The sequence below is a fragment of the Pteropus medius genome, unplaced genomic scaffold (genome assembly GCF_902729225.1).
Source record: "Pteropus medius unplaced genomic scaffold, Ma_sr-lr_union100, whole genome shotgun sequence".
Lineage (NCBI taxonomy): Eukaryota > Metazoa > Chordata > Mammalia > Chiroptera > Pteropodidae > Pteropus > Pteropus medius.
Genome location: NW_024354550.1, coordinates 4590385 through 4617487, shown reverse-complemented (window position 1 = coordinate 4617487; position 27103 = coordinate 4590385).

The following is a 27103-nucleotide window of genomic DNA, read 5'->3' as shown; positions in this document are numbered from 1 at the left end:
TTGGGTGGTCTATGATTCCAAGAATTAGTTATGGTTTTACTAATTAACTCCTGTGATTGTTCTATACAAGCTTTATTGGGAAAATGTCCTGTATGGGGTGTGGGAACATTTTTTTTCCATGTGTGCACGGGGAGACTGTTTTTGTAGTGCAAATGTTAAAATTTATTTAAAATACTTTAACAGAATTTTGCCTGGGGTTTTTAATTTTCTTTTAATCAAGTGATATTTAAAATAAATATACATACAAGTAATTACCCGATAACATGGCAAAGAGTACAGAAAGATAAAGTTGTATGACACTGATTAAGTGACAGGATTTTAAAAGAAGAAAAGACTTTTTAAATTAATGCCAACAGTTTTGCCAGCATGAAAGTACAACTTTAAAAAATGTTTTTATTTTATTTAGTTTTAATATGCAGAAGATATACACCATTAGTCAATTATATTCCTGGAACTAGAGTGCAGTTCACTTGCTTTTTTCTTCATGACAGAATCTCTATATATTGTTCATAGAAACCCTTGCTGTAATGTAAAATTTATATAGAATTAAAACAAAATTCAAAGAAACTGAGAAATTAAGTAATAGACAATTTTCTCCCTTGCTAATACTTACCAATTATGAAACTTAGTTTTTATTTCCCTCTTTCTCCTTTCAACATCCCCTATAGAAGTATCCCTGTGGACTTTGAGTTGAATTAATATACTATAGACATCTAATTGAATAAGTCTTTGCCTTACATTATTCACAACTTTGAACGTTCAAGATTTTTTCTCGTCAAAAGCCTTTTAGGCACTTTCTCCATCTATCAGCTTTTCTTGAATCCTTGACTATTTCATATAACTTCCAAACAAGAGAATGCAGAGAAACGAAAGAATAAGGTGGAAGAAAGGAAAAGATGGGCTGGGCATTTTTTTAGCATGAAACTCCATGATATAATTGCTTGTTTGTTTTGTTTTGTTTGTTTGTTTGTTTGAATAGACTCATTTTTCCTTCTCCTAACTTAAACTCTTCTCTTTTTGGAGCCAGATTTAATGCTGTTCTAACATACATTCCTTCCTAATCATTCAAATAGGCATCCAAACAGCCTCTTGAAAAGAAATTCTGATTTGCTAAATCTTTTAGAATATACATCCTTGAAACAAGTTAAAATCCAATAAGATTTTTTTTTTAAATGTGAAAAAATTAAACATTTAAAATTTTTTCAGATTGGGACTAAACTTGATTCTGATATTGCCCAGATCTTTGCTTACTATGTGATAATTTTCCTATTTAATTCCTATTTCCTATTTAATAAAAGTAGCTAAGGAAATATATGAAATCCTTCAATATTATAGAGAAGAGGCTCTCACAACCATTAGAACATTAGAGACATTAGCCCAAATCGAAGCTTTCCTCCCTCATTTCAAGTCTAAACAAATGTATAAGGGCTTAAGATTATGTCAAAAATATGTTTCAGAAATCCCAGTCACATGAAATTATAGGAGATTATGTGAATGAAACATCCATAATTAACTGGAGGACCGTGAAGTAATGAATATGAAGAAATAATTGTAACCCAATGCTTGATAGACAACAGATGACATATGCATGTGGGTTTTCCAGTTTTAGAGGGATTACTTTGAAAAATAATTTTATTATCTAAATCTATATTAAACAGAATCATATACTGAAGCAACTGGAACTTTAAACAGTTTACTCTCTATAAAAAATTCAGCAAGCTAAAAACTGAGGACTTATTTGTAATGTTAAATTGAAATGTTTTTTGATCAAGAATCAGTTGGTTCCAATTTCTTAATATGTATCTAGGTTATTTTTAAACTAATTAAATTACCAAAATATTACTTTACTCTAGTTTCATTGTCCTTGATAATCATGTTTTCTGAATCGAAATTCTTAAATATGCCTCAGGATGCTACAATCTCTTTGTTGCTCATTTTCCTCATAAGATACATACGAACTAAAGTAATTTTTATGAAATATTTGTTTAGATTGTTTATTTAATGATGTAAGGGGTTCTTTAAATCTCAGATCTGGACCTTCTTTTCTTACCTAGTTTCTCTGCCTCACTCATTTCATAAAGTGGCATTTAAATTCCTTTGTTTTACTCATGATTCCCAAACTGAGATCCTCATTCAAGACCATTCTTCTGAGCTCCAATTACCAATGCATGTGCTTACTTGACATGTTTTCTTGTATGTCCTGCAGATATCTCAAACCTAACACACAAATAATGATATACTTAATTTCTACTCTTACAACTCTTACCCTCTCCAGCATTCTTCATCTCAGTTAACGGTATCAGCTTCGACTGAGTTAGTCAAGTCAAAACTTGTTTTGTTATTTTGTTTTAATCTTCATTGACTTTATTATTTACTTTTGGAGCAATTTTGGATTTATGGCAAAATTGAGTGAAAGGTACAGAGTTCCTAGAAACCCCTGCTCCCACTCACCTTCTCCATCATCAACATCCCCCACCAGATTGTAACAATTGTTACAATTGATGAATCTACATTAACACACCATTGTTACCTAATTTTCATTAGGGTTCCCTCTGTATTTTCTATGGGTTGTATTTTCTATGGGTTTTGACGGATGTATAATTGTCATTGTTGATTTATCCCTTTTCTTTGCCAACTCCATTCTTAGTTCAACTCCATCTACAATTTACATGTATTCCACCTATGAAAATTTTTCCTGAATTTGTCTTTTTTTATTGATACTGTCTGTTACCTCACATCTGGAATAGAATAGTAGCCTCAAAGTTGCCTTCCTACCTTCACTCATGCTGGCACCCTAATCCCAACAAATGTATTTTTTTAAGTGTCAACCGAATCAGTTCACTTATGCTTAGATGGCTTTTGATTGACCTCAGAGAAAATCCAATCTCTTTCCATGGACTACATGCGGTTGTCTAGATCTCTGACCTCTCCTTGCACCACTCTCTTCCAAACACACAGCTTTTCCGCTGCACAGACCCTCTTCTTATTACTCAAGCCTCCCTATTCTTGCCTGCGCCAGCACCTTTGCACAAGTTGTTTCCCTTCTGGATGCTCCACCGGTCCTCACGGCCTTCATGTGACCGGGACTCTCTTGTCTTTTGATTTCAGTTTAAATATTTGTTCTGGAAAAAAGCCTCTATTGATCACGTGACCCAAAACAAGGTTATAAGCCAAGCTTAAGTACTTAACTAACTTTGGGCAATTTCAAAAACTTATTCGAGTCCCGATTTTCTTATCTGCAAAATGAGTAAAATAATAATAGTATGTACTGCATAAGATTGTTGAGAGGATGTAAGTAATTGATACATACAAAGTGCTTAGCACATAGTAGCTGTTATATGATGAGCACTCAGAAGTTATTATCTTCTCTCTTTTTCTCTTTCCTTATCTTTTATCAATATATTCAGTTTTTTGTTTGTTTGTTTGTTTGTTTGTTTTCTCAATTGCCCTCAACCAACAGCATTGGGTTTATAGTGTTGGGTTTTCTAATTTTCCCTCCATATTCTTCCCCAACACCAAAACACCTCTTTTTAAAATTTGACTTTAGATTACTTTTCTTTTCTGATACCAATATTATCACTTGGAAAGTTTCAGATAATAATAATCCAATTTATTTAAAATATAAAATATTTTCTATTGAATGGTGATAGGGTGCTCACCATACTGATTAGTATCCCCAGGTTAAATTTAATATTGATAACAACCATATTTTTAACTTTCTCCTTAGTATTCTAAAAAATAAGGTACTAAGAAAATACAAATATAATCCATATCATATGAGAGACTGAGAATATTTTATGTGGAAAATGCAAAGGAGAAGCTAGTAGCAACTTAAATCATCTATTTATGCCAAATATATTAGCTTTTGGCATTAATCTATCTTTTCCTGCATTTATCAACATCCACATTCCTAATAATACTATGATAATCACAATGTCAGAAAAATAAAAACTGGTAAATTTTAAATTGATAGCTTTAGAAGAAAAGGAAATAAAACAATAAACAGGAACTTAAGTCTGACTTCATTCCATGTGTGTTTTTTTAAACTATATGTCTATTAAGAAGTATATAAGACCATTCCACAACTAAAGTGAAAATATGAAAAAAAAAAACCCACAAGTTTCTAAAATATTAGATAGTGTTTGAGCTGTCAGAGTAAGGATTCAACATTTTATAGAAAATAACAATTTTGAATATTTTGGTATATTTTGCAACTATCACAAAGAGTTTTTTATAAGTTCTCTAGTCTAAACAGATATTTTTTTTTAAATATAAAGAATGTGAAGTTTTAGATGTCAAAGCAAAGCTGGATTTCTTTATGAACTGAAGATTTCTAATCATCTTTCTCTGCACAATGTTTAGCTTTAATTACCTTAGAAAACATACCAATTGTACACAGAAATAATTTTATACTTATGTTGACAATAGCTTAACTATGCTCAGAGCACCACAAAATCCATCATCTCTAATCCCAATGGCATTGGAAAAATAACACTAAAGACATCTCAGCTTAATTTAAATCTGTAATAAGCCAAAGAAGAAACAAAGATAACTGTCCCCAGATTAGCACACATTCTAACAATTTTTAAGAAAATAATTACTCCAACTTTCTTATGTGGAATTGCTAATTTTGCAAGGCACATTTCAGATGAAATAAAAGACAAAAAGAATTTCATCACATAATTATACTGTATCTAATGTAGCAAAATCTTTTACTGGATTTCAATGCCTGCTACCCCACCAAGTGGACTAATAGTGTTATTTTTTGTTAACAGTGTTTAAAATAAAATATTCAAATTGCAGGCTAAAGAGGTAGAATAAGTGTTCATCAGAAAGAAAAGATGTTTCCATCCAAATTTAGGTTTACAGATTTTAGCACTAAAATGAGAGCAAGTAGCATAAAGCATTTTTATATGCAGTTTTAAATATATGTCACCACACAAAAACACAAACACACCTTTCTCTGCAGGTTATGATTTTAGTATACAAGATAGTTTAGTATAACTAAGATTAGATATTTAAAAAGGAGAATTGACTATAAAAATAAGGACATTATTGTATACATAAGACGTTATGAAATAAGATACTATGGCATTTTAACAACGTTGTATTTGTCACTGGTAATTTAAAATATTTTTTCTTTATTTCTTAACAGATAATTTAATTGACCAATATTTTCTAGAAGCAAAATAGAAAGATTCAAATGATTTACAAATAAGGGTACTATTTAAGAAAAAAAAAAGAATAAATAAAGCTAAAAGTATCATAGAAGAAAAGCTAAAGGTTTTGGAGTCACAAATACCTCTGTTAGAGTTCTAAATCACCATTTACAATCTTGGTGATCACTGGCCATCCTTGTCCCATTTCCTAAACAGAGTTAATTACACTTAATGAGTAGAGGTGTTGCAGTAAAGTCTATAAGACTTGACTAGAGCTAGCCTGGTTATGAAACCAATAACAACATTCTTGGGATAAAAGTAAAAAAAACAAATAATCAGGACTTACTCTATTCCAGGTACTATTTTAAAGGCTTTCATAAATTATCCTATTAAAAACTTATGTAAATTATTCCTTTTAACCCTTCTTATTATCCTAATTTTACAAACATGGGAACTGAGTCACTGAACAATTAAGGACTTGCCGAACTTCAAACCAATGTTAATGTCCAAGGAACAATTCCAACCTAAGTGCCTGCCTCCAGATTTCCTCTTTTAAGCACCAAACATGATAGTTAGTTAGTAAATGTCAAATAAATACATACAATATTCACCTATTCATTTATAAATACATAAAATATTTTTTCAATGAAAGAGTAATCTTAAAAACAAAAACAAAAATCAGAGGTCCAACAAGTGTTTTAATTTAAAAGATGAATAACTTTAAGTTCACTAACAGTTGATTTGTCTTTTCGGTGAAAAATTTGAAATATGATCATCAATATACCTCCACAATGCCCCTGTCTTCCAAGCCACTACATTGTAGAAAATAATCAAAGTTTCCCTTGTACCAATTCTTATCCTATTCCATTAACTCCAAGTTTATTATAAAATAAATCCAGAAGAAGATAGACTTGAATAGACTTCAAATCAAAGAAAAAGAAGAAGAAGAAGAAGAAGAAGAAGAAGAAGAAGAAGAAGAAGAAGAAGAAGAAGAAGAAAAACACATTAAAAGCATGCTTCTTCCTCTACTATTAAAAATACATACTATAGGTTAGTAATGAAAGGTCATGAACAAATGGTTGTTATAGGGAAGTTCACAGTCTCACCTTTGCAAATGTGCTAGAAACTAGCAGCCATGTCTTATATTATTTTTAAATCTAGGGTATGTTTTACAATAGCTTATAATTGTATTATCAAAGAATCATTTAACATAATTCAAGCTTTATATATATTTTAAATTAAAAATAATAGCTTTCCTTCCTTATTACAAAAGTACTATATGAATAATACTTTACCTCCAGCTATTGCTTTGTAAAAAAATGATAAATCTTTCTCTGTCTCCCACTCTGGGCCATGTGTCTTGCAAAACTTTTTGGTATTATTGGAGCAGCTAAGGCTAATCTGAGGAAATTTGAACTTGCTTATCGCCAAAACTTTGGTCTTAACATCTTTAAAATCATCAGAGTTGGAAAATACAATTTCAAAGTTTTCTGCAGGATTATAGTAGGAGATTTGAGTTCATTTTTGATCACCTGGAGCTCTACTGTGTGGAGTGGGGAGGTGGAGAAGTACTGAACACTTCTGGAATAAATACTATGGTAACAAATTGTTTTGCCAAACAAGAAAATATGCGTGGTCCTTGAGAATAAGGTTGTTTCTGTGCAGATTATTTTCTTAATTGGTAGGTAAAATTTAAGCCAACAGTTTTCAACCTTGGCGACACAGAAGCACATGTGAAACTTAAAGAAATGTTTATTAAATAAATTTTATTTATTTTGGTTAAGGTAGGCAAGAGATTTAATATTTAAAAAAAAAAAAACTTCTCCAGAGAATTCTCGTGTACCTGGGTTTGGGACTATTGCCTTAAGCTAAATATAATGGAGTTGTTCTCTTCTTCTTCCCTCCCTGTCTCTCCTCCCCCCCTCCTTCCCTTCAGCTCCTCTCCTTCCTTGCCCCTTGCCTCCTTCCCCGCTCTTTCCTTCTCTTTCTACTCCATTCTCTGAAACCAAGAGAAGGTTAGGGGTCTGGATTTTCCCTGGATATACTGTCCGGGTATATGGTCAATGACATTTTTATTAAGGAGAGATAAAATCTGGGGGCTGGGGAAACCTAGTAATTCGAAGAATACTGTATACAGTACCAGTTTTAAATGTTCTTTTCAATATTTTAGGTCCCTTCTGCTATTTCAGGGCATCGATGTTTTATTAAGTGATACATTAAAATTAATCTGTGTTGTGGTGAAGTCTCCAAGAGGCTATATCTAATTTGAGACAGAGTGATGTTTACCTTGGTATGGGGCGATAGGCTTGAACTCAATGAAGAAAGTTGAGATACAAGGAAAGTGATCTGTAGGAAGTTTGAAGTGCCTTGAGCCAAAAGTTGGTGAAGGTGTTGGGAGAAGAGAACATTTAGTTATTCTGAATGATCAGATAATTAAAGTATATGAGAAAGATTAACAAGAGAAAATAACTAAATTTAATTATGTAAGATTATATATGGTACGCTTGGTATAAATATGGGGATTTTATAAGAATATGGGGTCTGACGACAAATTAGTCAGTTGAGGCTTATATGCCATCTTGCTATAAAGAGAACAAAGACTGGAGTGGTGGTGGGGAGTATGAAGTGGTTTGGGACTTCAAAGAGGTGAAGGGCTTTTCACATGAAGATGGCAAAGCAAATGTTTGATAAACAAACCTTTGATTGGCCATCTTTAACAAGAGAAAACAGAGAGGATTTTGATCAAAGGGCCTTTCTACATTCCTCCCTGTTTATCACACACTAGTTCATATTAAAGTATGGTTATTTATGATGATAGTTCCCTTCTTGGAGCAGGCTTTTTACCTAAATTCTTCTAAGCAGTTAAGAGGAAAGTCAAGGTTCTTCCTGAGTCTTCCAATTCTTAAAAAATAAACAGCTCAAAATAATCAATATTCTTAAGAGGCATATTTTGGGGTGGCAAATTCTGCTCCCCTTCAGCTGAAAAAATACTACCAAAATAGATTTATGAGACATGTCAGCCATCTTCAGAGATTTAAAAAAAAATGTACAATAAGCCAACACCCAGAGCATGAAATGAGAAGTCAGGATATTGGACAATAACTAAATTAGAAATCTGGAAAGAATGAGGCTATCTATGTTCCTTTAGTTCTTTTTAGAAAAACAAACATTCACATAAACACGCACACACATACACACAAAAAGTCACAGGAAAATGAAAACACAACTCTATCTGCAGAGATAGACTTTTTTTTTTTTTTTAATCCGAAGTTTTAACTACAACCTACATTTTGGCTTTCTAAATTTTCCTTTTTAAAACTTAACAATATAGTTCAGATTTCAAACATTAAATGTGTAAATAAATTTACTACATCCATTTAACAGCAAGGGTGCCTTTTAAATAATTAATTTGAAAGAACTAAAAAAAAAATCATATTTTCAAGCCATAAGTTAATGAACTTATGACTCTTTCAACCAGCATCCTGGAAAATTTCCTCCACTAAATACAGAAACAAGCATAAATTTATATCTCCCTCAAGAATTTTGCACTTTTGAAATATTAAGAAAAATATCCTCTAGAGATGTTTACATTCTTAGGCTTAGACAAAAGAAAAAGAAGCTGTTGTTTTCATTTGTTTTTGTTTTTATTTCTGTTACTCCCTTGAAGTTCTATTGCATTTTTAAAATTAATTAATTTATTTTTATTATCGTGACATTGGTTTACAAAATCCAGTAAGTTTCAGGAGTAAAATTTAACAGTAAGGCATATATGTAAAAATGTGTGTGTGTGTGTGTGTGTGTGTGTGTGTGTATAGATAGATAGATAGATAGATAGATAGATATAGATATAGATATCGCATTGTGCATTCACCGCCCATAGTTAGATTTCTTTCTGTCACCATATATTTGACCCTTTCTACCCAATCTACTTCCCCACTCCCCTCACCCTCTGGTAACCAATCAAAAAATGGATAGAGGGACCCAAACAGACATTTCTCCTAAGAAGACATACAATTGGCCAATAAACATTGAAAGGATGTTCAACATTTCTAACTACCACAATAAGATACCATTTCACACCTGTTAGAATAGCTATTACCAACAGGATAAGTAACAACAAGTGTTGGCGAGGATGAAGAAAAAGGAACACTCATACACTGCTGGTGGGACTGCAAATTGGTAAAGGCACTATGGAAAACGGCATAGAGTTTCCGCAAAAGCTAAGAATTGATCTACCATATGATCCAGAAATCCCTTTACTGAGTATTTACCCCAAAGACTTGAAAACTCATATCCAAAAAGATTTGCACACTGATGTTCATAGCAGTATTATTTACAGTGGCTAGGACATAGAAGAAACCTAAGTGTTCTACAATAGATGATTGGATAAAGAAGCTGTAGTACATATATATAATGGAATATTACTCAGCCATAAGAGGAGATGAAATACTGCCATTTGTGACAACATGAACAGACTTCAAGATAATCATGCTAAGCAAAATAATCCAGACAGAAAAAGTTGAAAATCACATAATATCATTTATATGTGGGATATAAACCTAAAAGCAACAAATGAACAGAGACTCATGGACATGGATAATAGACTAGACTATATCTTTTCAAAAACTTTATTCTTAGCATTTCTGTAGAGTATGGTCTAAATGAACCCAAAGTTGATCTAAACTCCCACAGGGAGCACTATAAAACTGAGTCTTGTCCAAGTCTGTCAACGTGAAGCTCTAGCCTAGGTAGGCTTCAAGTATGGAAGACTCTAAACTAAGGTTAACTTGGATGTCCATGTAAAATCTGGACTTCAGAGTGTCCATGAACTACATAGAGTAAATATAAAATGCTCTGTGTTTTCACATGTGATTTTTTTCTAGAGAGAATATCATTGTTCTTAAAGGGAGTGATAACCTAAGAAAAATGTAAGGAGGTCTGTTCTACAGTATATAAATTGCTTTGGGTACTCTCTGATTTCTACTTGGGAATTACTCATCCTAGAGACTCTGCTTTCCAGGCTAGTCCTTGCAAGATTAGGTGAAACAGGTTTTAGTAACCCTTCATATCCTTCAGAAAAATTGTTTATCAGAAAAAGCTCAGGGACCTTTGCACAGGTAGAATGAAACTCTCACTTCAAAATGACTGAGAATTAACCTTCAGATTGTTACTACAGATTGGCCGATGTAGTGCCTTTATGTTACGAACGATAGTCTGTGGTTCTGGGCCACTTTTCAGTCCTCTTCTTCTTGTATCCTCAAGGAATTAACACAATAAATATTTTATGGCACTCTTGAAGTTATAAAGCTTTCTTTTAAACAATACAAATTTCAATTTTATTTATCTATCTATTTATTTATTTATCTATCTATCTATCTATCTATTTATTTATTTATTTATTTTATTTCCACTCAATCTCTAAACCAAAAATTTAAATCTCAACACATAGTGAAGTCTGATTAAAAAAAAAAAAAAATAGCCAGACTTCCTCAGGCTTTACTATCTTGAATATGGTTCCCCTGTCATCTAAAGTGTGGTTCCTCAGCCTAGAGCAGTTCTTAGAAACAGGTTGGAAATGCAGAATCTCAGATTCCACCCAACTACTATTAAGTCAGAATTTGTATTTTTAACAAGATCTTTATCTGATCTGTATGAACATTGAAGTTTGAGAAGCACTATTTATGCCATATAATTAGATGTGTGTGTTTGTGTGTGTGTGTACTGGGAGGTATCATAGAATTGGGAGGCATCATCAGTCTCTACCAGAATTTTCTCACATTTATCTTTGTAAAACTTCGACATTTTCTTGATCAAGATTTGAGTTACTGCTGTCAATTGAAATTGAGGATCCAGTTGTATTCCCTTAGGTAAAGGATGACAGCCAATGACTAAGAGTTGTGAGGTCCATAATTTACATAGGGGTGGGGTGCACTGGCAGGGCCAGTCCTATAAATGTTTTCACTCAGCCCTGCCGCCCTACGTGCCCATTCATGATTAACAGTGTCTGTTGGATTGCCCTGTAATTTTAAGTAAGGCGTAAGGTCTTTACATTTTGTTTCTCTAGGATTTAAATTTTTAAATTTCTTTTGGAAAGACACAATGATAAGGATGTGGCTTTAGCTTTGAGTGTAAGCCCCGTTGTCTCTTTTGCTTGTAGAATTCCAATTGGAATGTAAATGTCTAGAAAATACAAAAAAAAAAAAATTATCACTGATTAAAATTTAAGATTGGCCAGAATATTTAAAATATCTCTATGAAAACTTAATATTTAAAACCATTTTTAATGGGATAGTTCCAGTTCTGAATGTGGGTAAGATTGCGTTGAAACCAGCTACTAAACTTTTTGTATATTATACTCAAAATATTTTTAAAATCATCCATTCCATTGCATTCTATTTTATAGGTCAATTTGTAAAAATCTAAAAATAATGAATAGGTTATATTTATTTTCTGGTAATTAAAGAAATATATTATAAATGAAAAACAATCTGAAGTTAAAAGGAACCATTTGCAGGCAATTTTTTTATTAAGCTTATTATTTATTCTAGAGTTGTACAAACTAATCTTTCCATCTCTTGCCTGCTTCCATTTTTGTGTTGCTCAAAAAACTATTCTATTGGGTTCCAGAAAGTTATAATGTTGAAAGCAAATATTCTAACCAGAATCTGATTTTTTTTTAATTAGAAAATGAAGCCAATGATTGCTGCTGTATAATTCTGTTGAGTATTTTTTAAAGTTAACATTTATCGATTTTTGCTTACTACATGCCAGATACTTTTTTGAGCACTTTGCAATAAGTAAAAGTTTTTCAAACTTAGGAGGTATAAGATTATTGATATTCTGCACCTACTTCTCCTTGCCTATAAAATGGCCACAAGAGTCCTGTGAGGATAAACTTGTGTATTGCTAACTATTTAAAAAGCAAAATCTCAGATCCCATTCCAGAAACTCTGGGGCTAGAGTTCAGCTCTCCAGTTTAACAAGCTCTCCTGGTGTTTCTGATGCATGATGAAGTGTGAGAACCCAGGCTCTAGGTAGAGTCTGTAAGAATTGTTCACGAGAGATCTTTAAGTAAAGTTTCATTGGGGAGTGAGCACAGTAACCACATTTCATGGAAAAGGGGAATACTGGAGTTGAAGAAGTGTCAAGAACACATTACTGTTTTAGTAAACAGAATTGAGAAGGAGATAGAAGAGAATACTAGAAGTGAATTTAGGAAAAACTGTAGATGATTACTTGCTATTTTCCCCAATAATATGCTTTATTATTTTTTTTTCACTTACAGCATACGTGTAGTAAAAAGAGAACAGACTTTGCAGTCCAAGAGAAAAGATAACATTCACACATGAAGAAACATATCACAAATAAATTGAAAGGTTTCAAACTTCTGAAAATTAAAGATATGTGTATCAATAAATGTGCAATACTTTTAAATTAATACTTAAAGTAGTTGTATTTTTTTAAAAAATCTAGTATAACACTCAGTATTTGTGAAGACGTAAAGAAATGAGTATAATCTATTTACAGCTGGTGGCCATGGAAACTGGCATACTCGTTTATGATGAATGAATAACAAAAATGTATGAAAAGTCAAAGATTGTCATTATGTTTAATTTAATAATTCCACCTCCATGGCTCGACCCTAACAAAATAATCCAATAGAAGCAAATGTCTATATATAAAATGTATTTATATTTTACTCTGTTTTCTTTCAATTGTACAAACACTCTTGGATATTTGTACTTACATCCATTTTACTCCGTATATACACCAATAGATCTTTTCATATTGTATGTCATTCTATTTACATGTCTGTGGCAAGAGCCCTTAAAATTGATTTTCTCTTTCTTTCAAAGTAAATAGAATCGTGTTTTCTTTCAATTGGACACATGTTCTCCCAGAAAGAAAATATTGTCTAATAATTTTTATGATCAAGTGTCGCTATGACACCTATGACACCTGGCCAATGGAAAGTAAACAAAGCATCGTGTGACGGTTTGGTGGAATCTTTCTTAAAATATGCTGACATCTACCCTTTGCCTTTGTCATCTAGTCTGCTACCTGGAAAGTAAGTGTGGGGTATGGAATAGACAACGAAGAGGAGTGCCACACTCTAGGGATGACAAAACAGAAAGCCAGAAGCTGATTTAGCAACACTGACATTTCTACATATGGACACTTATTTGAAAGGGAAACTTCTTCTTTATGGAGGTAATATTTTTAGAATCACTTATTCACAGGCAGTCCTAATCATAAATGATATAAAATCTGTCTTTGTGAACTGCTTGAGGGAAGAAACCATAGTTTATTCACCTTTGTCCTCAGTACATGTTACATAAAACAATATTGCATAAAATTGTTTTTTAATAAACCATAATAGATTTCTGAAATGTTCTTGACTTAAGTCTGCCAAATATAAGTACATTATAATATTTACATGAGATAATCTTATACTAAAAAAAAATATTTATTATCTGAAATTCCAATTTGACTGGGTATCTTGAAATTTTGTTTGCTAAACCTAGCAACCCTAAATTAAAGCTATTTTGAAACACTAACCTTTACAAGCTACTTCCATATTATCATTGTATTAAAATCTAAATTAATATTTAAAGTTTTTAGAAAGTTTGAATTAAACAAAAGTTTGTTCTATTTGGTTTTTGTAGTTCATTGAAAATTATTTTTAAAATACAAATATATGTATGTCTTTTACTACCTATACAAAATTTCATGTATTAATTTCAAGATTATTTTAAATATTTTCCCAAATATCTATTTCTAAATGAAATATTTATATACTGAAGTTTTAGAAACATCAATGTTTTATAAGTCTTGCATGCTTTTTAAATTTTACTTTTGAATTTTCTCTTCCACATCTCAATATTGCATTATTAAGCATAGAAATTTTGTTTGCAATCTTAAAAAGGCTCAAAAGTTTCAATCGCAAATGCACGTTCTTTCACATTTTGTGCAGGTTCATAAAATGACAAAATAAATAAATAAATAAAGCACAACAGAACCAAAACAAATAAATTCAAGAAAAAATAAAACTGAAAAATCAATTAAAAACAATAATAGAAAAACTGTCTCAGGAGACAGGGATCTTAGAATACTTATATAGTATCTCACTATACAAAACTGAAAAGTTAAATAGACCATATGATTAATATTATTTGAAGCATGTCATGTCTTCTGAAGGCAACTGACAAACGTTGAGAGTTATATGGTTTTTCGTCTTTTAGAATTATAGAAATAATGACATTTGTTTTCTTCTTTTCATTTTGAAAACCACCCCAAACAACACAGAACCCAAGAACAGACAGGAGGGAGCTTCTGCTTTTACTAACTAAATACATACAGATATGAAAGATTGGGAAAAACATGAATGACCGCACATAAAAGAAGAAAGTGGAATCTCAGGGTCTAGAGAAGGAATATTGATCCAGAAAATCCTAGAAATTCTCAAGAATTAGAGGCACTAAAGCAAAGATTGGGGCAAAGAAAAACATAGATATGATTTTAAAAATATTTAAAAAGTCAATTAGAACCTCAGGTACCCAACCTCACCTTCTCCCACTATCATAGGAGCCTTGCCAAAACATCATCAGAGGGTGCAGGTGCAAATCATGGGTGCAGGGGGTGAGATGAACTGTGGGATTAGTTGAAAGACTGCAACACCTTAATATTCTCTCTAGGTAGTTTTCCAAGGCTAATATCCAAGCTTAAAGCTCTTAGACAGGAGATTAGACGATCCTTCTGAGAGAATCTGAACCATTCCTTACAAAAGACCCATAGATGCTGACAGTTGGGGAGCTAGAACCAAAACCAACATGGATTAGACTTACTGGCTTGATGAGTCTATGGAGTCTCTATTGTCTTTATTTCTTGAAAGAAAATTTAAGGACAGAGTAATTTTAAAATTACAAAACAGTGACTTTAACAAGATTAAATGCTTGAGATTTTCAGATTTATGCTTTAAAATCATAAGGGAGATTTCCTGAGAAGTATTGTGTGATGCATGCTATTCAAATGATAATGTAAATGTTAAACACGTCCGTGTGAAGTGAACAGCTTTTCAAATCAGCAGGCATTTGGACTAGAGCTTCAATATCAAATAAAAGGTGAGTTTCAGTTTAGGTTTTATATTCCACTGAGTGGAAGGAAAACATTATTCTCCGAGTACCCATAAGCACCTACTTTAGATGTTCTGGATGGTGTAAGAGGAAAAATAATGTCTTCCCCAAAATAATGTCTTCCACTTATTTTTCAGGATACCTTTGTAATGGAGTGATCTTATGTAAATTGTACTAAAAGATCCTCAATTAGATGTTTCCATTAAGTATTCTTGCTTTACCTGACCATTATAAAAAGATATGTCTCTTAGTTAATTGTTTAATGTTTTGTGGTATTTCTTATATTTTCATTTCTTTATTCCTAATTTTTCAACAAGTGTATAAACTGAGAATAAAAAAGATATATATCCTGTGAATTATTTATAGCATGTAGAATAGAGCCAAACAGTGGATTAAAAAAAAAAAAAAAGTTGAGTTCATCTAAAACAAATCATTTAATTTTGGGGTTCATCAGTCAAACAAATAAAATTCACCAATTTTTAAACAACAGCATAACAATAAAATCATCTCTACAGACTGAATATAATTGTAAAATGAAATTAATTTATAAATAAAAGTATAAAACAGTCATATTTTTAGTACTATAAATACATGTCTTCTTTACAGTGAAATATTTTTATTCATTCATCGTGACACCATGGAAGATTCCAGTTACAGAGTGGTGAGCAAGACAGGAATAGTCACCCCTTCATGCCCTTTCATCATATAATATATCAATATGAATTAAGGATGCAGATTCAGCCAGGGGGTAGAAAGTATAGTGAATGGAGCCAGAGAGTTTTAGGTTTAAATCCCTGTTTTGACAGTTGCTGACTATTATGTAGTTCATTAAATATAGGTGACATTTCTGGCAGTCATACCAGAAGCTATTTGATCCCTCATTCTTCAGAAACTCATAGGGTGAGGGAGGCTAAATAATTTGACCTTTTCATGGCAAAACTAGCTTACAAACACACCTGAAAGAAACCCCTATTTAAAAATAAACTACTACAGAATTCATACAGCTCTTAACTAAGTAAAAAAAAATCATTAAAAACATGAAAATATTTATGAAATGTATAAAAGCCAAAACACATAGAACACTTTAACAAAAACATTAATTAAAACTAACTTGCATACAAGTTTTATGAAGATCTTTTTTAATCATTTCCTTAGGTGTATGTTTATATATTTTATAATATGAGATGTTTTACATAAATGTAAAGAAGTGACAATTATTGAATGCATATAAAATCATAAAGTTGTAGCTTCAATTTTATCTCACATAAAACAATCTATTTATCATATTCAACCTTAATTATATTAATAAAAATAATAATGCGCATATAATCATATGAAAAATATAAATCAAGTTTTAGAAATTATTATATGTTGAATAGTGTGAGAGAGCAAATCTCTTTTAATTAAAGACTCTATTTCAAATTAAGATCTACAAGATATAACAATAAAAATGTATGCTGAGAAGAAAACTTGAGAAGTTAATGTATTGATAAAAATAAAAATTTAATTAAATTCATAAATATTATGAACAGTAATAGTAATGGTAATTCAGCTCCTAACAGCTCTGGTTATAGCATTCAGCATGCATCTCATTGTTCTTACATAGACTCTAAGAGATATATGGTCCCTTGCTGATGGAGCAACATCAATTTACTAAAACCAAGCTAAAAGTGTATGTTAGATAAGAAAGCTTTTATCGCTTCTTTTATAAAAGCAGGGGTCTGTGGAGGATGGTGTGAGTGGGTCAGCAGTGAAACTAACCTGGCCAGGTTTGTGTCCAACAGATTCTTTACACAGGTTTCTTCTTTCAGATAACCATTATCTCCCCCATCCCTCTTCCTCAGAGCATGGATTACTCCACCCAGGACTCCCTGCTGTGTGATTTACCTCTGATGCTCTTCGACAAAATGAAAGTTATTTTGCAAAGTTAAGGAGGGAAAATGCGTTCTTTTTACGATTTTTTTTTTTGCCTATAAAAATATTTTATAAACGCATTTGAGTAGGAACAATGTAATGAGAAGTATTTTATCTTCCCCAAAACATCCACAATGTCCTCTCTTTTCCTTTGCTCTCACCTCATCTCATAGAAATTTTAATAGAACTGACTGGGATTCCTGTCAGACACAGCAATGACAATAAAATGGAATGAAAGAACAGTGCTTCTCATTTCTTAGGGTCAGAAGAGACTGCTTTCATATTTTTTAACATCAAGATTCGGAGGTACTGAATTTTGTAGTGTCTTCCTGAAGAAGGTGTTTCCCCCACTCTCTTTTCCTTGTGTTTTTCCTAAGAGAAAGCCATCACCTGTCAATTTGCTGTCTAAAGTGCCTTACATTCTATATCCCAGGGTAAGATTTCCAGATCTATCTATTCTTCTTAGCCATCCTCTACCACCAGAGAAGAAAGGAAGAAAACCACCCCAAACTCTGCTGCCTGCTTTTTCACTTTGTTCTCCAACTATACTTGAAAGTCCTCAGAAATAAACCATAGGTGGTTAGACAAGGTTAATTATTACGACCACGGCAATGCTAACTGCTTATTGATTTTTTTCTCTGATTTTAGGAGCTCCACGCTAGTTAGAATTCAATTTGTTTAACAGGCAAACCTTATCCTATTTGCAGAAGTATTCTGAAATCTATGCCCCATTCTTCCTAGGAGATTTTACTTGGTAGATCAAATAAATCTTTCATCAAACTTTGTGTAGAAATAAAGGAGTTACTTGAGGCTAGACCGAGATATAGGATATACTGGGCCAAGTCACAGAATAACCTCTTTGTGCTCTGCCAGTTGCACAGGGATTTTGCATGGCTTTTTATGTTTTTTATTTTTTATATTTTAAATTGAATGTCTTCATTTGGGGCTTAAATTCTCCAGATCTATCAAGTACTACTGGTCAGGTTGTCTTCCACTAGAAGCTTCACACATATAAAATACCTGTTTGGCCTTTGAAGATATTTGAGTTTACAATTACCACATTGACTACTAATAATGTTTGGTCATCAGGAGAAAAAGAAGAGTATTTTGGTCTATGTCAGGCTTCCTCAAAATTCATAACTGACAAAGGAGCGGAGTTAGTACAATTTATCTTTTAAATTCATTTTTAATGGAAATAAAATGCTCTGGAGAATTACAAAATTTTATGTTTGACAAAACCCATGGATAAAAATTTTACATATATTTTTTCAGATTATCTATAACTTATGCAGTCATGTAAAAAATCATGTTATAAACTATTTATTATAATTATGGTCCTTTTTATTTCATCTCATAAAATATTTATCTTCTATTTTTATTACAACATATAAAAAAATTATTTCACATGTTACATAACAAAGAGTACATAGTCAAACTATGTAGAGGATATATGAGCAAAAAAGCCCACTGAAAAAATTGCCCTAAAATAATAAGGAAAATAATAATAGTATGTAAACATTAACAAAAAGCGCTTATCTTTTATGCTTGATTACTCTGAAGCACACTAATCATTATATGTTCAATTAAAATGTATCCACTCAATTATGTTTTGTCTAATTTGAACATTAACCTGCTTATTTTTCATTTTAGTTTCAAGTCTGTCACTAAATAACACAATGACTTTTTGATTACTATCGCTTTTGGAGCCAGTAAAAGAATAGGAGGCTGTAGTACAGGGACCAATAAAAAAGCTCCAACTCTTTCTATGTTTTTTTGGCAAACATTATTTAATTTGGATTTAGCTTTCAACAACTGCTTTTACAGTAATAGGAAAAGAGGATTATTGTTTTTGGGAATCGTGCTTGTGTTACATGTGATTAATATTTCAGTTAAATTGTATTCCAAGTAGATTGGCAATTTGTCATCTGTTCTTAGGGTTTTCATAATCATCTATTAATAACTAATCCAAAAAGTTATTTTGAGTTAGACTTGTCCTCTTTACATTAGTCTAAAATCTAACTGCTCTCACCTATAACTACTCCCCTGGGACATTTTATGCTACAAAAAACCATACTTTTTAACACCTTTGTTAGTTTCTCAATAAAGTATATTACAGTAATAAATATCCTGTGAATGTTTGCTCTGTCCAAATTATGCAAATGAATATGTGTCATTTCCTCTGAGTTAAATGCATTCTGAAATGTTATATATGCCATGTCCATAAAATAGAAATATTATTAGGGAACAAATCAATAAATTATTGATGAAATTATGTCACTGCTGAGGATAAAGATTTTCTAAATCATTATTAGTTATTTTTTGAACACATCAACAAGATTCAAAAACAGAATTAATAACAGAATTAATTTTAGAAAAGTGTGCTTATGTGCTGATAATAAAGCAAATAAGAAGTAAACTTCATTAATTGAATTTTTGAGGTAAAAAATGATTAAAATAAGAGTAAGAGCCAGTTTGGCTTCTATGGTGGAAAGATATGTTATATATGAGATAATCGGTTTGACTGTTTTTTTCACTTTTCAGTAGACTGGTCAAGCCCTGGAAAAAACAAGCTCAGAATTAGTTAACAATATTCCACTGTTGGTGCTTGCGTTTGGCTTGAACTCAGGACCTCTTGCTGCATGCTAGAAACTTCATGATTGTGCTCACACACCCCGACTTCACTAATGCGGTTATTGTGCAACTAAATATGAAACTGTCGAGTTATTTTGATAATGTTTTGCAACTTATACCTGAAATGAGTATCATCAGCCAGGACATTTGGGTCACAGTGAACAAATCTTACCCAATAATAACAGTTCAACTGCCTGATTAAAATTTGGTCATCACTGACAACTTCACCTCGTAGTCCAATTACACATAGATGAAGTAAGTATACTTAAACATTGTACCTGTTATGTACTAATCATGTAAAAAATTAACCCCGGATACTCTATAATTATATTATACATATGGATTTTGTAGAGTAAAATCTTAATATTTATTTTCTTAACAGTCTGAAAAACATCTATAATAGCTGTATTTATAGCAGTAGGAAAGGGAAATAAAATAGATAGTTCACTCGTGGAGAACACACATACACACACACGCAAACATGAACACATTTGGCAAATGAAATATAGTTAGGTTTAAAAAGCACTTCTTAAGTGTTTTGGAGCTTGGGGATAAAGATGTGTTAGAAATTATGTCACTAATTTGTAATGATATGAAAAATAATTCTATGGCTTAAGCTCAAAATTGTGGCCATTGATAGTATCAAGATACAAAAGCAGTAAGCGACTTCTTTATGAAAGGGACATGAAGATAAGGAGCTTCACTCTTAAACCTTGAAAATATTTTACATTAAATATATTTACCAGCACTGGCTCACTAAATATCCAGGCTTTTGAGATTTGGGTGGAGCGAGGCAGATCTGGGGGACACGAAAGAGTGGTGTGTGTGATTGAGGACTTTAGAATTTCAGTTTAGAGGATTTAAGACAGGGAGGGCACCACATTTGGACATCACATTTGATATCAAGCATGATTAGAATCTTAGCTCAATTTCTTGTTATGTAACCTTGGGCATGTAATTTAACTTCTTTAAATTCCACTGTTTTTTGTTTTTTTTTTTAAATATGTAAAATGGAATAATGACATCTTCTTTGCTGTGTTGTTGTGACGGTAATAAGAGTATATATACAGTGTAATTTGAAAGATATTGTTATTAGGACTTACAACTTAGGCAGGCCAATGACTATAATGAGAAATGGAGGTATGAATGCAGAATCTGGAATGGAAGAATCAAATATAATCTATTTTTGGCTCTTGTCAGCATACTGGAAAAAAAATGGTTCTATCAAATGTCATCTGTGACCTCCTGATCAAAAAATCCAGTGCAACGCTTTTGATGCTCACTCAACTCATATCTGTACCATTTGACTCTGTTGACCACTTTTCTTTCTAGTAGTCTCTCCTGGTTCTCTTGATCTGACTTCAACTCAGTTCAATGATAGTTCTGATTTCTTTAATTGTCCCTTAAATGTCATTACTTTTTCCTCAAATATTTTGTTCTTGGCCACCATTAATTAAGTGTTTTTTTTTTTAATTTCATTAAGCTCAACTATTTTAATATTCATTGAGCTTATTGATGTGCAGCACTGAGCAATACATGGGAGTTTGGGAAGAGTGTGTTTAAAGACATATGAAACTCAATCTTTGCCCTTAAGAAAGTTTTATTTTAGTGGCAGACATAGAAAATTACTTTTTTTTTCTTCCTTTGTTTTTAAAAGCATTTAATTAAGTTAAGTTTCATATATTTATTTCTACCTTTAACTTCTATGCCACACTTGAGAACTCAGATTCCAAATGCCCTCTAGACACATCCCCATGAATGTCTCACCAGCTTTCTAAATTAACTATTTTCAAATGTGATCTCATTATATCTCCCACTAAACAGTTTCCTCTTTATATAACTGAATTCAGTTAGTAGTCACATGATTCTTCTTGTTATCAAGACGAGAAACATTGCTTTTTTTTTCCTCTCTCACTTTAAATCAATCCAAACACTTTCAAATTTTTCCTTTAGAAAGTCTCCCATTTTTACTCTCTGTTCCATTACATTGTCCAGTTCCTAACATCAGATGCTCATTTCTCAAGTCAGACAGTTAAAGAGACACAAATAGCTTATCTAATTTTTACCAGTCCTTTTTATTCAAGTTGCTTGTTTAATTTTTGCAGAGTACAAATCTAGTCATGTCCCTCATTATTCAAAAACTTTCCATAAGGTGTAGCTTATAAAATAAAATGTGGTCTCTTTTTGTGGAAATAAAATGCTTTATCATTTGGCCAAACTCTCCCTTTTCATACTCTTTTCCCACTTTCTCTACATGCTCAATATCCCAGCAACAATTGTCGATTCAAGGTCTTTCACAGCTAAATGCCTTTGCTTATACAATCTCTTACCTCAACCTGTAATGTCTTTGACTTGCTCTACATAATTAAGTCATAGCTGTTTTTTAAGGCTCAGCTCAAATTTCACTTCCACTTGGAGAATCTGCCTTCACTTCTTCTTACAGAGTCAGAATTAACAGCCAATTTCTTTCTGTCTCCTAGAGATTTATTCTTAGCTTTATTCAGCTGTAAGTTATGGTTGGTCAATTATCTGTTATGTTTAGCTCGTCCAAGTAAAGGCAGAAATCGTACATATAGAAGTGACATTTGTTGGTTAGGATAAAACGAGAAGGGAAGACTATTCAAATGCTAAATAATCTTTGGAAAGATCTGCTATAAGAACGTGATATGCCCTCACCTATTAGTTTTACTATTCCTGAGATAGCCTAGATTCATCTATAGTCAAGCCTTCACTTAGCAGCCATGTATTGAGAATAAAATATATCCTGGAGCCCAGAGCTTTTTTCTGAACTATACATCCACCTGAATATTATATAGGCTCTGAAAATTCAGCCTGATTAAATATGAACTCAGCTTCTTCCTCCCATATTCTCTCTTCCTCACTACTCTCTCTTCTGATGGTACCAATACTCAACCAACTGCCTAAAGAAAAACCATGGATCTGTTCTCAATCTCTTCTTTCCTTTCATCTCCCACATCTTGCATTCTTTTTTATTTCTTAAATTATTTCTCAAGCATGTCTATACCACTTTGTCACTGTTACAGACTGAACGTTTATGTCCTCTTCAAATTCATACATCAAGATTCTAACCCCCAATGTATTAGGAGGTGGGGTCTTTGTGAGGTAGTTAGGTCAAAGGTGGAGCCCTATTGAATTGGGTTGTACCCATTTAAAAGAGACTCCAGGGAACTCTCTTGACCCTTGAATTCTCTTGATGCCATTTGAGGAAACAGAGAGAAAACAGCTATGAACCAGGAATCACATCCTCAATGGACACTGAATCTACTGGTGCTTTGATCTTGGACTTCACAGTCTTCCAGAACTGTGAGAAATAAATATTTGTTGTTCATAAGCCACACTGGCTATTTTGTTATAGCAGACCAAATTGTCTAAGAGAGTAACTGATACACTTTCTTGGTCGGGTGTTCTTTACTGTGTACTTAGTCATCTATAAGTCCACACCTCTTTCCCCTGATCCATTTCCTTTAAGATCTGCTTTATGTAAACCTATAACGCTTTACATAAAATGCAAATCTGACCCTTACTCACATGTTTTAGATTCTTCTGCAGTTCCCTATTTCTCTATGGAATTGAGTCTAGTTTCTTCAACACATTTCAAAAAACATTCCATGTCCTTCCTTACTGGCCTCTCTGGACTCATTTCTGCTAACTCTGCGCCTCATGTGCCGTGCTTCTATCCACTTTATTTCCCTCTCTCCCTTGATCCTTTCATTTTACTAATGCATGTCTTGAATAGAGAAGAATCACTACATTCTCAGGGAAAATCTGCAACTTCCTGAAACTGGGTCGTTCCACACCTTTCTCCAATTAGCATTACTCTATCTTTCCCCTTTGACTATGTTTTTCTGTTTTGTTTTGTTTTATTTGTTTTTTAACTTCCAGAAAAGTCTGAGTTTCTTAAGGGTGGGGAACATATCCTAGCTATCTTTGAATCTATAGTGCTTCTATAAGTAGGTGTTCAGTAAACATTTATTGGGGGAAAAAAAAGAAGGAAAAAAAGAACTAATGAGTTGTTCTATGGTGACATGGTCAATTGGCTTGTTAGAAAAAAATGTCCTGGCCTCAGAGCAGAGTTATCTATATGTTTTTCTACTGTAGATTATTTGGGTCCCCTAAAATTTGACATGTAAACATTCTGATTTAGCCCACTCAGAACTAAAACTTCCAGAAATTGGAAGAAGCACTGATCTAGTTCAGAGAATTTTCTTTTAGTCAGTTTATGCTAGCCAGATGGGTTCAATTAACATATAAGAAGAATTGATAATCTGGATGACAAGATTATTATAGTTAAAAGAAGTTGTTATCCATTTAAAATAGTTGTTTCTATGGATAATCAGTCAGTCATATATCTTATTAGCTGAATTGAGAAATTTTCTCTCTTAAATCTTAAGAAATGTTCTATTATTCTTTTCATATTTTAATATTTTTAAAGAAAACAAATTATATATTCTCATCCATCACAAAGATTTCTACACCAGAGAAAACTTTAATTGATGAGAAAAATTAAGTGCTTAAAATGAAAATGTCTATAAACATTCAATAGCTATAGATTCTTTTCGAGCGTCAAATGTCAAAATAGCTTTGATTTACATAATTAAATTTGCCAAATCATTAGCCCATAATGTAATGGCTCTTGGTATTATTCAGGGGGAATGCAATGACTAAGCTCTTAATGTTCTAAAATTGACTATAATACTAGAAACAATTTCCACATAATTGCTAGAATGAGCTAAATAAAAATGATTTATTGACAATACATTTGAGCGGGTAACAGCTTCTATAGGTCTTGCTTTAAAATGTCCAATTAATGTTTCTATTTGGTGCAGCAATTGTAACAGTACCCTTGGAAAGTATTGTAGCTCTAACTGAGCATATAGTTCAAACTTCAATTATGTGACCAGGATCACCTTTTCATACATCTGTTCATTCATCATTTCATACCAAGAGTAAGATTGACTTATGGTATTCATTTTTGAAAAAGCTGAATGTTTACTTGAGAATTGTGATTTTGAGCTTAATCTTTTAATTCACTGTAGTTCATGTACATTTCTCCTGGGTCATCTCTAGCACTTCTCAAACTATCCATGATAAAAGACTAGTCACTTTTTTAAAAAAAAATTTCTAATTTTTTTTCAGATTAATTTTGTCAAATACACTGAAAATGAATTGCTCAAAAACAAAATTAAAAATTGAAAGACAAAATACACATCTACTCTTTAAATTACTTTTATTGATTTCACAAATACAAAATAACTGTCAAGTTGCCATAAATTCTTCTTAGGCTTACATTTAATTTCTATATTTATTTCATTACTGACCAGTAACAAATTTCAATCACCACTGGCCTATAGATCGTATTGGAGGATCGCCAAATATTTAATTCAATTCTTCAATTCACAAAGACAGGTCTAGAAATGGGAGTTTTTGTGACTCAGTTTTCTGAAGGGTCCTTGAAACATAATGACGAATAAAATTTTTCCTAGCACTATATATTGACAATGGCTCCTCAATCCTTTTCAAATCCTCTAAAGACAGGACATAATTCTGGTCATAGTTTTTCTAGCTCTCACTCACTCTTAAAAATTGTTGATTAAAACTCAGGGGGTAAAGTGATTTATTTGTTTGTTTGTTTACTCTGCTCCCTTAATGTCAAAATACTTTTTTACTTCACAAAAGCTTTTTGTTTCCTCAGCCAGTTCTTTAAAGAAAGCATTTCCTGAATTTCCTTAAACTTTCATTTCAACATCTAAATATTAGGCTTTAAAAAAAAAAAAAATCATGTATTGGTTTCTGCTATAGGACTTGTCTATCCTGGTTAGCCATTAAGTAGAAAAACAGAGTACCACAACACAAATGAAATGACAGAAAGAGAAGGCATGGCAGAATGAAAAAAAGCACACAGAAATGGCAACTCAAGACAGTTCTGGCTCATGCCCCTTGGCTGAGAGAAATTATAGTGCAGAGTGAGCCAATTCTCAATGGCCAACAGAATATGGAGCAAAATGCTGTCCTAACTCATGTGTATGTAGATATATAAGTATATATACAAAGCTTTGTAGTGAATTTTATGTTGTATCAAATGTGTATATACATTTTTGTGTAAAATGCATCTATATGTATAAATATATACAAACATGCATTCACAAACATGCTCTCACTCTCCCCCTCCCTGGAAAATACATCAGAGACAAATAGCATTTAATAAACCAGCATGGCATAGATTAGATGAAATGTATATCTTAAACCTAGATCATTTCTCTGCATTTCAAGTGCAATTCTATACTCAATGATTCCCTTAGATTTTTCTAAGAAAGCTAAAATATCAATGTGTCCAAAATTGAACTCTTCCTTGGCTTCTCGAACTACATTTTTTTTTAATGAAGCTTATGTCAAATGGCTCCACTCTAGGAATTTGTCTTATGGAAATTTGTAGTCAGTACATCTTTCTTTATAAGAGTATAATAACTTTTGATAAAAGATTAATTAAATAGCTCAACAGCTATTCAATGAGATATTAAACTTTTAAATGAATGAGATAGGTTTTTATATCCTGGCTTGGAAAGATACTATTCAAGGTACATTGTTAAGATAAAAAGGCAAATTTCAGCACAATAGGTAAAGTATAATTAAATTTTGTTCAACTATAATAGTAACTGTTAACATAGATATAGATAAAAAATGTTAACATAGATATAGATAAAAAATGTGTAAAAACACATGCAAAAGAGTTTATAGTGGTTATGTCTGAGTACTTGAAATATAGGAAATGTGCACTTTTAAAAGTATTTCTATACTATATAAAATTTTAATAAGCATTTTTATATTATTTTAAAATTAGGAAAATTAAAAGTTTAAGAAAAGATGGGGGGGAAGACAAAGAAGTGAAGTGACTAGTGGAGAAATACAGGAAAGAGAAGAGGAATCTAAGAGAAGACCCAGAGTGAAGAAAAAGAAAATTTGAACAAGGTGGTACATAGAGATTAATTATTTAAATTGTGCCTTTCCCAAAGAGAAAGCCAGGCAAAAACCAAGAAGAACTATCTCAAGACTGCTATTTTTTAATTTTATGTGAAATGAAAGTTAAGTAATTATTTAAAATGATTAAGTAAGAAGGGATTTAATGATAATCCACATTCACTGCAGACTTTACTGATTTCCTGAAGCCCTAAGGCACAAGAGCTGTGTCTGCTAGTTCAAGACTGCCAAAATGTCTCAGAGGTATGAAATTTTCAATGGGTGAAACGG